We start from the raw sequence: 13,729 nt of genomic DNA, 5'->3' as shown, positions 1-13,729 counted from the left end.
GCAACCATGTCCTCTAGAGAACCTGTAAAATTATGCCACAAGCAAGGCTGAGTATACTAATACTCAGTTAGACTTACCCGGTGTGAGGAGTCTACTCCTCTACCTCTAGACATGCAGTTGTTTGGCTGTGGGGTTTGGTTGCCAAAAGCACTAGCTGAGTTTATAAATCCAGTTTTAGCTTTGTCAAGTTTTAGTGTGACTCTCTTAAGACTAGATGTGTACTATCTACTCATTCATGGTATCAAGCAAATTTAGCAATCAACATCTTTTGCCACATCATCACATTTCCACTAGTTACTCAATGCAGTACAATGGATCAAGCATTCTCATTAGCTGCGAGATGCAGACGATTCGAATCAAGTTTTTATCCTTGCAAGGTAAACCTAAACACACGACGTGGCGAGGCACTCCGTCCCCACACACATCAACCGTCCCCGTCGATTCCCTGGCAACAGATCAGGGCTCACCGCCTTGGCGTACAATGCCTCACTGACCCCGACTGCCGTCGTGCAGTGCCCTCACTTGTACCCACCATAACCAGAATTGGAGACCACGTCTCAGGTCGAGTGAGGGGATATGTCTACGGGCAGGTTCAATCAGGTACTAGGCTTACCGATTTACCATATTTCTCGGCATATGTTTAGTATATTCAAACGCTTGACACAGGTATCTGCACGTTAATCCTTATTCCAATTTCATCTCGTAGACCACGCATCCCCATGGATCCGTGTCCACAGACCAATCATCAATATGATATGAAAGTGGGTACAACCAATTCCTGACCTCGCGCGAGTGCTAGAAAAATCACTCGACTTCTACCGAGATCCATAATTAATAAAGCAGCTACTCGACCTAGCATACTAGTATCCATCACAAAAGGATTCTTGAGATCATGCAACTAGGGTTTCAAACAACTCCTACACTTAAGTGCACATTCAATCCTACAATCATTAAGTGTAGTAAAATAGCATAATAAATAGGTTATGCATAAAACCGGTGCTTTCCTTTAATTTAACACTTAGATAGTGTTTGATGGGGGAGGTACTCGCTTGGCGAGCATCCACTGGGTAAGTCCACCATTCTTCAGGTCGTCCACCAACTGCATCTTGTGGTTGGCACCACATCACTGGCTCGATCATCATCTCTCGGTCCTAAATGAGATGCAATATGCATATGTATGAATATAATGAAATAGCACAAGATACTTTAAGTACACGCTAGCGAATTAAACACTAAGTAGCGAGACATCACAAGCAACCACACCCACTAGCGTTAGCTAACTACATATCGTCGAGCGCACAACATTACACCACTAAAAAGACGACAAACATTTTGGATATTTACGCAACACAATACTACATCTCAATTAACTAGAGAAAGAAATGTGGCAGAACCACCCGAATTATTCCAGCTTAAGTGCCTAAGTCACGCCTCAGGGGCCGTAACACACTTAAATCGGAATAACCCGTCAGTCCCTCAGATCTAGTCTGATGAAGCCACTTAACCAGGATCAAATTCCACAATCTCACTCGAAGGTGAGTCACAGAAGAAATACAATAAAACAGGAAACCTCAAATTAAGTGCTGAGTTATTACATAAATCGGAGTTTCTGAGTAGCAAATAAAGTTCATAAACTAAAGTGCAGCGGATAATCGATGTCGTCGGTAATGAGGAAATGGGCAAGGCCTAGCCCACTACTCCTCATGCTCCTCTCCTGCCGGAGCAACATCCCACTCGACCGTCCAACCCGGTGGCAGGGTGGTAGGCCAAGTCACACCATCAACCAAATCCTGCATGGTACCTGCAAAAATGGTGCCACAAGCAAGGCTGAGTATACTAATACTCAGCTAGACTTAACCGGTGTGAGGAGTCTACTCCTCTACCTCTAGACTATGCAGCTGTTTGGCTGATGGGTTTGGTTTGCCAAAAGCACTAGCTGTTTCTAAAATCAATTTTTAGCTTTTCAAATTCTACCATCCTTAACTTAGCTAGATTTGCTCCTTCTAAGCATACATGGTAACAATCAATTAGTTCAATCAACAAGTTATCTCAGATAATCCACATTTCACTTCTTACTCGATGCAGTACAAGGAATCAAGCAGTCTCATTAGCTGCGAGAAGCAGACGATTCGAATCGAGTTTTAACCTTGCAAGGTAAACCTAAACACACGTCAAGTCAGGGTACTCCGACCCCACACAAGACAACCGTCCCCATCGATTCCCCGTTCACGTCCAGGCCTCACCGCCTTGGCATACAATGCTCCACTGACCCCGGCTGCCGCCGTGCAGTGACCGCACTTGTACCCACCATAGCTAGCATGGGAGACCCAGTCTCAGGTCGCATGAGGGATAAAGTCCGCGCCCGGCTTCACTCAGGTACTAGGTTTACCGGTTACCATTTTTCCCGGCATGTGCTTAGTACGTTCAAAAGCTTGACTCAGGTATCCACACATTAATCCTTAATTCATTTTTCCCGTCTCATGGACAAGGCATCCTCCCTGGATCCAAGTCCATAGACCAACATAAATCCTGTTATCAAGATGAATACAATCAATTCCTGACCTCGCGCGAGTGCTAGAAAAATCACTCGACTTCTACCGAGATCCTGATTAGCAAGCAGCTACTCGACCTAGCATACTAGTATTCATCTCAAAAAGGAATCCTAAGTTCATGCAACTAGAGGTTTCAAGCAACTCCTACACTTAAGTGCACATTGCAATCCTACAAGCATTAAGTGTAGTAAAGTAGCATATAATAACATGGTTATGCATAAAACCGGGGCTTGCCTTCAATTGCTGGGGCTGCGGGGAGATCCTCAATAGCAGCCTCTGAAGCCTACTCCTGGTCCTCCTCTTGGACAGGTCCTTGCTCGGGGATGAGCACGTACTCTCCGTCGGCAAGATTACAATCTAATGAATGCAATGCGTAAGATATATGCATGATAGGATATGTGCTTTTAGAAATTACAACTTTAACGGTGTATGGGCTTTTGAGTTTAAACAAGTTAACTTTACTTATGTAAAACCCTTGGGTGGTATACTTGGTAAATTGGGTTAAACTTAGTTAAGGTAAGGGGTAGGTTTATTTTTGGGGTTCCACTGAATTCTTTTTAAGTCTTAGTGATAAATGATAAGTTCTCAAGTTAGACTTATTGAGGTGGGGTTTATTTCTTCTTTCCTTTTCTTTTATTCTTTTAATGTTTTGGAGTAGGTTTGAACTACAAGTTGCTTTTATAAAATTCCAAAAATTCTGCAAAAAATTACAGTGGCTTGTTACTGGTGTATGATTCTCTGTCTCAAAATTTGGCGGTCAGAAAGTGAATGGTTTTCTCTGGACAAAATTACCAAATTTTAGGGCAGAAGGGGTACTTTGAACTACAACTATTATTTAACAGTGGGTAATTCTCTAAAACTTATTTTTGCTGGCTTTTAGGTGTTATAAAATGGCTTGATACAAATTTCTAGTCATTAATACCTTTTAATTCTTTCCCTATGATTTTCTTAAGGTTTCTAGCCAAAGGGGTGCTTTCTACTACCACTATATTTGAAAAACATCAAACAACAGAGTTCTTATTTTTCTTAGTTGGTATTTTGTGCAAGAGCAATCATTCTGAAGTTTGGCTTCTATTTGCTTAAGGGAAGGGGTGGTTTGCATTATTTGAATTAAATGGCCTTTCTCTTTAATCACTAGCAAAAGGTATGAGTTTACTTCTTTTTCATGAGTTTGCATTTTTCTCTGGTGGACTGTCTCATCATGGACTTAGCTAATTTTTGGTTGCCCATTATCACATTAAAAGGGGTTGTTTATGATTTATTGGAAAAATGCCTTATTATCACTCTGTATTTATTTTCCCTACTTAAAAAGTTGGGCTGGGGTGTTCTGTATTTTTGTAGTGGGGCTCTGGTGGTTAGAAGTTCACTGGATTTTTACTAACCACTTTGGTTATAGTTTTGCAATTATAATAATTGATTTTCAGTCTATATAAGGTTAATTAAATCATCTTAATTAAGAACTGGTCCAAATTAATGGTCTCTGTATTTTTCCTAGGTTCTCTGTTGCATAAGTAAACTAGGAAAAATATTATTAATCACTGTTCATTAATCTCTAAGGCCTTTCTGATTTTCTCTAAATTTTGGACAAAATAGCTTTAAATGAATAACTACCTCATATTTTCCAATGCTGGTGTTCCTACTATTTTTAAACAGTGTCTAAATAGGGTATAAACATCTACAAATTTTCTTAAGCTCAGCACAAAAGAAAAACTAATTTTCCTTAATTAAACAAGGTTTAGTGGGTTTCTGTTTTTAATTTTAAACTCTAAAATTTAGAACATAAAGCATAGGGTTCACTATTTTTAAATGACAGATTACAATATTCCAGAGTTAGCAAAATTGGTTTGACAACTTTTTATTAAGATTTCATCAAGTTATGGATTTTCTAAGTTCTCTGGTCATTTTAAAAAGAATAACAGAATTGATTAAATGGAAATCCACTTTGCACTGGGGTCCCTGGCGGTTTTCTAAGTTTCCTTTGCGAATCAGTCCTTAGGTTACTATTCACATGAGTCGCTGACATTACAGAAAACCCCTCGGGTTCTACAGATCCTAACCCGAGGTCCTTCTTCTACCTTAAACAGTAGCCGCGGCGAAGAAAAGGGCGGAGGGGCTTACCTGATGCGGACATCAACACCAACACGAGCACATCTACACCAGCAGCACCTTCTCCAGCCCAGGCGCCACCCCTTCCACCTGGGCCAGTGACTCGGGCCCGTGCAAGAGAATTGAACTACATCATGTTGTTAAAGAACGAAGGCCCGGAAGAATAGACGACCAACCCAATTGCGGCCCATAATGGACGACCTAGGGTTGGCCGCCCTAGGGGCTGCGCCCCCTCTCTATTTATTCAGGAGCTGCGCCTCCTTTATTTCCTGAGTTTTGTTTTACGTTAGCCTTAGCTACTCTCGAACACGCGCAAATCTGCGTTGTCTTCGTGTATTCAGAACTCCACCCTCGAGTAATAGATTAGATTGCTCGCCTCTTTTTCTTGTTCGTTCTTCGATTGCGCACAGGAAACGATCTTCGTGATCAGGCCGATCTCGCATCAGCAAGGTCGGTAACCACAGGGAGTTGGTTCAGCGATTGCATTGGCGCCTCGGGCTTGCTCGTCGTAGTCGGATCGCAAGGGTCATCTTCCGACAAATCGGAATTATCTCTACTCGCCGAAAGATCGGGCACCTGATGAAGACATCCACACTACTGATGCATCTATACCAATACAAGTACCAATTTCTGGTCCCATTACTCGCGCTCGTGCTCGTCAACTCAACCATCAGGTGATTACACTCTTGAGTTCATGTCCATCATATTTAGACCATGGAGACCCGTGCACTCTTGTTTTGCTTAGGAATCAGGGAGAAGACCGAAAGGGAAAAGGATTTGAACATGCTGGATTCGGACTGCAGAAGAACACCAACTTGTGACGGTCACCACGGTCAGATGCGGGCTCGGATTGGAATGTTCAAGCACAACATGGAAAGCTTATCAAGTCTACTTTCATATGGATCCGGAATTATAGTCATATCTGTTCTGAGGCCGCCGTAATCATTGTTTTCTTACCGAGACATTTCCTGCCTTTTCTGCCCATGGTGCTGCGTCACCCTATTTTGGCCCAATGGGTCGTGTATCAAGTTAGGTCCATTAGGGACGCATCCTAGGGTTGCAGCACGACCCCAATACCCTTGTGGTCGTCCTCCCATGTTTATAAACCCCCTAGCCGCCACCAAGAACAGCGGGTTTTGTTTAGATCAAGTTTAGCTCTCGCTACTTGCTTGCAAGCGCGCGTGCTAGTTCAGCCGCCCGTCTTCTTGTCTTCGGAACCCCACCATATTGTAGTTTGATCTTTAAACCTACATTTAGATCTGGTAATTCAGTACTTGTTCTACTTGTTCTTGCTAGTTCTTCGATTGCTTGCAGGACGAGTGCCCTAGTGGCCAGGGTGTCACGCTCCACAAGATCGTGACAGCCATAGGAGGTGGTGTATCGGTTGCTAAGGCGCAGCGTCTTTGGAAGGCTGTAGTCGGGCCGTGAACGTCGTCTCCTCCCCCAATCGAGTTATTCCACACCCTCTCATCGAAAGATCGGGCAATCACCCAACGGGTGCACATCAGTTGGTAATCAGAGCAAGGTTTATCGGTGAGAGATTTACTTTTCTTCGCTGTTTTCTTATCTCCTATAGTCCAGAAAAAGCCAAAAAATAGTAGATTAGTTTTACCGCAATCCTATAAACCATTGAGCATTTACTAGTACTACTTAGTTAGGGCTTGTTGAGTTTTTGGTTGCATCGGTTGTGTCGAGTTGCTGGTCTTAGTTTATTCCTTTAGAGTTTTGAGTTCTACCACGTTTTGGTCACCACGAAATCCACCATCACCAAAAACATCTCTGGTTCGTTTTTGCCACCACGGATACATATCATATCCGATTTGGAAGTTTAAATACAATCTGGAAAGCTTATCTTATCTTCTTTCCAACGGATCTGACCTTATCTCAAAATTCGTTCTGAGCGCTCCGCAATCATCGTAGAGATTTCTGGACTTCCTATATTAACAAGATTTGTTAAATCTGATTTAAAGGGGTTGTTAGCAATATCTTTATTGTTTGGGTTGTCATAGTGAAAAAAAAGGGTTTAGGCCCCTGCAAAAAAAAACAGAAGAAGAAGAAAAAAAAAAGAATAGAAAAGAAAAAAAAAGGAAAAGAAGAAGAAGGGGGCTGAATCTCTAAATCTGTTGTTTCTCTTAGTGCTGTGCTAGTTGTTCTTTTTCAGTGACTACCTTTGTGCCTAGGCTCACGTCTCTAGCCTGGTTTAGCCTAGGACCAGCACAGTACCACCGTTGAACGATTATTCAGCTTGCTTTTGTAACTAACGTGGTACTAGTGTATTCCTTGCTTCAGCCCACCTACAACTCTACATATTTCGACTACAGTTTGACAGGTCGTGTTGCTGCGGCACCGATACACTTATTCCACGGTTGCAGACTTGTTGGTTGCTGACCCCTCCTGTTGTGCAAGGTAAGAATTGGTAAGAGCTTGTGTGGCAGGTTGAGAGTGAGCGCCTTGCAGTAGCTACATCCTAATAGTTGTAGAGTTTTTATTCCTTCACGTTTTTTTTTTCTTGTTGCCTCTGTTCGTCTAACCATGGCAGGATTGGAGGTTGATGATGCTTCTCGTAATATGCCACACTCTCCTCGCACCAAGGGTATCATACAACACTTTGTAAGGCTAGTGAAGACGCACACGGAAGGTCTTGATAATGACATGCAGGTGACGAATGAAAAGATGGGGCAATTGGAGGCCACACAGATCGACACGAACACCAAACTTGCAAATGTGGAAATGACAGTTGCTCATATTGACAAGAGCCTTGTCGCACTCTTGAGGCGGTTTGATGAGATGCATGCTAATATCAATGGTGGGCGTGATGAGGGCGCCGAAGGTAACTGGGATGACTATGTTGCTGATACTGAACAAGATGACCAAGAAGCACCTAATCGCCGGCGACTACGTACTAACCGTAGAGGTATGGGTGGTTTTCGCCGACGTGAGGTACATGGTAATGATGATGCTTTTAGTAAGGTTAAATTTAAAATACCTCCTTTTGATGGTAAATATGACCCTGATGCTTACATTACTTGGGAGATTGCGGTTGATCAAAAGTTTGCATGCCATGAATTTCCTGAGAATGCGCGGGTTAGAGCTGCTACTAGTGAGTTTACTGAATTTGCTTCTGTTTGGTGGATAGAACATGGTAAGAAGAATCCTAATAACATGCCACAAACTTGGGATGCGTTGAAACGGGTCATGCGGGCTAGATTTGTTCCTTCTTATTATGCACGTGATATGTTAAACAAGTTGCAACAATTGAGACAGGGTACTAAAAGTGTAGAAGAATATTATCAGGAATTACAAATGGGTATGCTGCGTTGTAACATAGAGGAGGGTGAGGAATCTGCTATGGCTAGATTTTTGGGCGGGTTAAATAGGGAAATTCAGGACATCCTTGCTTATAAAGATTATGCTAATGTAACCCGATTGTTTCATCTTGCTTGCAAAGCTGAAAGGGAAGTGCAGGGACGACGTGCTAGTGCAAGGTCTAATGTTTCTGCAGGAAAATCTACACCATGGCAACAGCGCACGACTACGTCCATGACCGGTCGTACACTAGCACCAACTCCCTCGCCAAGTCGACCAGCACCCCCGCCTTCCTCCGGCGACAAACCACGTGCATCTTCCACAAATTCAGCAACCAAATCTGCCCAGAAACCAGCAGGTAGTGCCTCTTCAGTAGCCTCCACGGGTAGAACAAGAGATGTTCTGTGTTATCGATGCAAGGGCTATGGACACGTGCAGCGTGATTGTCCTAATCAGCGTGTTTTGGTGGTAAAAGACGATGGTGGGTATTCTTCTGCTAGTGATTTGGATGAAGCTACACTTGCTTTGCTTGCGGCTGATGATGCAGGCACTAAGGAACCACCCGAAGAACAGATTGGTGCAGATGATGCAGAGCATTATGAGAGCCTCATTGTACAGCGTGTGCTTAGTGCACAAATGGAGAAGGCAGAGCAGAATCAGCGACATACATTGTTTCAAACAAAGTGTGTCATTAAGGAGCGTTCATGTCGTTTGATCATTGATGGAGGTAGCTGCAACAACTTGGCTAGCAGCGACATGGTGGAGAAGCTTGCACTTACGACCAAACCGCACCCACATCCATATCACATTCAATGGCTCAACAATAGTGGTAAGGTCAAGGTAACCAAGTTGGTACGAATTAATTTTGCTATTGGTTCATATCGTGATGTTGTTGACTGTGATGTTGTGCCTATGGATGCTTGTAATATTCTGCTAGGTAGACCATGGCAATTTGATTCAGATTGTATGCATCATGGTAGATCAAATCAATATTCTCTCATACACCATGATAAGAAAATTATTTTGCTTCCCATGTCCCCTGAGGCTATTGTGCGTGATGATGTTGCTAAAGCTACCAAAGCTAAAACTGAGAACAACAAGAATATTAAAGCTGTTGGTAATAACAAAGATGGGATAAAATTGAAAGGACATTGCTTGCTTGCAACAAAAACTGATGTTAATGAATTATTTGCTTCCACTACTGTTGCCTACGCCTTGGTATGCAAGGATGCTTTGATTTCAATTCAAGATATGCAGCATTCTTTGCCTCCTGTTATTACTAACATTTTGCAGGAGTATTCTGATGTATTTCCAAGTGAGATACCAGAGGGGCTGCCACCTATACGAGGGATTGAGCACCAAATTGATCTTATTCCTGGTGCATCTTTGCCGAATCGTGCGCCATATAGGACAAATCCAGAGGAAACAAAAGAAATTCAGCGACAAGTGCAAGAACTACTCGACAAAGGTTACGTGCGTGAGTCTCTTAGTCCGTGTGCTGTTCCGGTTATTTTAGTGCCTAAAAAAGATGGAACATGGCGTATGTGTGTTGATTGTAGGGCTATTAATAATATCACGATACGTTATCGACACCCTATTCCACGTTTAGATGATATGCTTGATGAATTGAGTGGTGCCATTGTCTTTTCTAAAGTTGATTTGCGTAGTGGGTACCACCAGATTCGTATGAAATTGGGAGATGAATGGAAAACTGCTTTCAAAACTAAGTTCGGATTGTATGAGTGGTTAGTCATGCCTTTTGGGTTAACTAATGCACCTAGCACTTTCATGAGATTAATGAACGAGGTTTTGCGTGCCTTCATTGGAAAATTTGTGGTAGTATACTTTGATGACATATTGATCTACAGCAAATCTATGGATGAACATGTTGATCACATGCGTGCTGTTTTTAATGCTTTACGAGATGCACGTTTATTTGGTAACCTTGAGAAGTGCACATTTTGCACCGATCGAGTTTCGTTTCTTGGTTATGTTGTGACTCCACAGGGAATTGAGGTTGATCAAGCCAAGGTAGAAGCGATACATGGATGGCCTATGCCAAAGACTATCACACAGGTGCGGAGTTTCCTAGGACTTGCTGGCTTCTATCGCCGTTTTGTGAAGGACTTTAGCACCATTGCTGCACCTTTGAATGAGCTTACGAAGAAGGGAGTGCATTTTAGTTGGGGCAAAGTACAAGAGCACGCTTTCAACGTGCTGAAAGATAAGTTGACACATGCACCTCTCCTCCAACTTCCTGATTTTAATAAGACTTTTGAGCTTGAATGTGATGCTAGTGGAATTGGATTGGGTGGTGTTTTGTTACAAGAAGGCAAACCTGTTGCATATTTTAGTGAAAAATTGAGTGGGTCTGTTCTAAATTATTCTACTTATGATAAGGAATTATATGCTCTTGTGCGAACATTAGAAACATGGCAGCATTATTTGTGGCCCAAAGAGTTTGTTATTCATTCTGATCATGAATCTTTGAAACATATTCGTAGTCAAGGAAAACTGAACCGTAGACATGCTAAGTGGGTTGAATTTATCGAATCGTTTCCTTATGTTATTAAGCACAAGAAAGGAAAAGAGAATATCATTGCTGACGCTTTGTCTAGGAGATATACTTTGCTGAATCAACTTGACTACAAAATCTTTGGATTAGAGACGATTAAAGACCAATATGTTCATGATGCTGATTTTAAAGATGTGTTGCTGCATTGTAAAGATGGGAAAGGATGGAACAAATATATCGTTAGTGATGGGTTTGTGTTTAGAGCTAACAAGCTATGCATTCCAGCTAGCTCCGTTCGTTTGTTGTTGTTACAGGAAGCACATGGAGGTGGCTTAATGGGACATTTTGGAGCAAAGAAAACGGAGGACATACTTGCTGGTCATTTCTTTTGGCCCAAGATGAGAAGAGATGTGGTGAGATTGGTTGCTCGTTGCACGACATGCCAAAAGGCGAAGTCACGGTTAAATCCACACGGTTTGTATTTGCCTCTACCCGTTCCTAGTGCTCCTTGGGAAGATATTTCTATGGATTTTGTGCTGGGATTGCCTAGGACTAGGAAGGGACGTGATAGTGTGTTTGTGGTTGTTGATAGATTTTCTAAGATGGCACATTTCATACCATGTCATAAAACTGACGATGCTACTCATATTGCTGATTTGTTCTTTCGTGAAATTGTTCGCTTGCATGGTGTGCCCAACACAATCGTTTCTGATCGTGATGCTAAATTTCTTAGTCATTTTTGGAGGACTTTGTGGGCAAAATTGGGGACTAAGCTTTTATTTTCTACTACATGTCATCCTCAAACTGATGGTCAAACTGAAGTTGTGAATAGAACTTTGTCTACTATGTTAAGGGCAGTTCTAAAGAAGAATATTAAGATGTGGGAGGACTGTTTGCCTCATATTGAATTTGCTTATAATCGATCATTGCATTCTACTACAAAGATGTGCCCATTTCAGATTGTATATGGTTTGTTACCTCGTGCTCCTATTGATTTAATGCCTTTGCCATCTTCTGAAAAACTAAATTTTGATGCTACTAGGCGTGCTGAATTGATGTTAAAACTGCACGAAACTACTAAAGAAAACATAGAGCGTATGAATGCTAGATATAAGTTTGCTAGTGATAAAGGTAGAAAGGAAATAAATTTTGAACCTGGAGATTTAGTTTGGTTGCATTTGAGAAAGGAAAGGTTTCCTGAATTACGAAAATCTAAATTGTTGCCTCGAGCCGATGGACCGTTTAAAGTGCTAGAGAAAATTAACGACAATGCATATAGGCTAGATCTGCCTACAGACTTTGGGGTTAGCCCCACATTTAACATTGCAGATTTAAAGCCCTACTTGGGAGAGGAAGTTGAGCTTGAGTCGAGGACGACTCAAATGCAAGAAGGGGAGAATGATGAAGACATCCACACTACTGATGCATCTATACCAATACAAGTACCAATTTCTGGTCCCATTACTCGCGCTCGTGCTCGTCAACTCAACCATCAGGTGATTACACTCTTGAGTTCATGTCCATCATATTTAGACCATGGAGACCCGTGCACTCTTGTTTTGCTTAGGAATCAGGGAGAAGACCGAAAGGGAAAAGGATTTGAACATGCTGGATTCGGACTGCAGAAGAACACCAACTTGTGACGGTCACCACGGTCAGATGCGGGCTCGGATTGGAATGTTCAAGCACAACATGGAAAGCTTATCAAGTCTACTTTCATATGGATCCGGAATTATAGTCATATCTGTTCTGAGGCCGCCGTAATCATTGTTTTCTTACCGAGACATTTCCTGCCTTTTCTGCCCATGGTGCTGCGTCACCCTATTTTGGCCCAATGGGTCGTGTATCAAGTTAGGTCCATTAGGGACGCATCCTAGGGTTGCAGCACGACCCCAATACCCTTGTGGTCGTCCTCCCATGTTTATAAACCCCCTAGCCGCCACCAAGAACAGCGGGTTTTGTTTAGATCAAGTTTAGCTCTCGCTACTTGCTTGCAAGCGCGCGTGCTAGTTCAGCCGCCCGTCTTCTTGTCTTCGGAACCCCACCATATTGTAGTTTGATCTTTAAACCTACATTTAGATCTGGTAATTCAGTACTTGTTCTACTTGTTCTTGCTAGTTCTTCGATTGCTTGCAGGACGAGTGCCCTAGTGGCCAGGGTGTCACGCTCCACAAGATCGTGACAGCCATAGGAGGTGGTGTATCGGTTGCTAAGGCGCAGCGTCTTTGGAAGGCTGTAGTCGGGCCGTGAACGTCGTCTCCTCCCCCAATCGAGTTATTCCACACCCTCTCATCGAAAGATCGGGCAATCACCCAACGGGTGCACATCAGCACCTCAGCTTCATCAATTGGTATCAGATTTCCAGGTTGATCGGTGAGTTTATCGAGCGTTTTTTTTTCCTACAGTCCACAAAACCACATAAAAATTCAGGTTAGATCTTATCCCAGCACCCTTTTGAGCCTCGCACTTTCTTTCAATAATCTGCATTGTTGAATTTGTGTGCTTTCGCGTCATTTGTTGCTGGTTGCATTGTGTTCTTTCACCATTCAAACCCTAGCGCCGCCACCATCTCCCGTTTGATCACGCCACAAACCGAGTCAACATTGTTTCCTTGTTTTTCTCCTTCGGTTACGTCAAAAAAAAACAGAAAAAACAAACCGAGTCAACGGCCGTTTCCTTGATTTTCTCCTTCGGTTACGAAAAAAAAAACAGAAAAAAAAACAAACCGAGTCAACATCGTTTCCTTGTTTTTCTCCTTCGGTTACGTCAAAAAAAAACAGAAACAAAAAAAACAACGAAGGAGAAAGGATACGGTTGTTTCATCCCGGTCGTTTGAAAATATAACTTGAGATACCTTCCTTAAACCGGGCATAACTTTTCGCTCGGGTGTCCAAAAAATCTGAAATTTTTACAGGAGCTAGTTGACACCATTCTGAGCCCGGCCAAACTAACCTTCGGTCTGTTTGGTTTCGACAAAATTGTCAAAAAAATTCAGGAAAATAAAGAAAAAAATTCATCAAAGTTCTCGCACGCTTTTCAGAGAACTTCCTGATTTTCTATAGACCACATCTGATATCTGTTTTAGGTGAAACTTCGTGTAGCTCCTATCTTGTTGCTTCTTGTGCTGAGAAAAATATCAAAAAAATCATACAAAAAAGAAAAACAAAATCACCTGTGATTTCTACTAGTGCCTTTTTTGGCATCACTAGTACAATATTTACGGTACTGCCATTCTGCTAGTTCCATCCAT

This window comes from Zea mays, chromosome 3 (genome assembly GCF_902167145.1).
Source record: "Zea mays cultivar B73 chromosome 3, Zm-B73-REFERENCE-NAM-5.0, whole genome shotgun sequence".
In the NCBI taxonomy this organism is placed as follows: Eukaryota; Viridiplantae; Streptophyta; class Magnoliopsida; order Poales; family Poaceae; genus Zea; species Zea mays.
The sequence above is the reverse complement of the archived record's forward strand: the minus strand, read 5'-3'. Positions refer to the sequence as shown.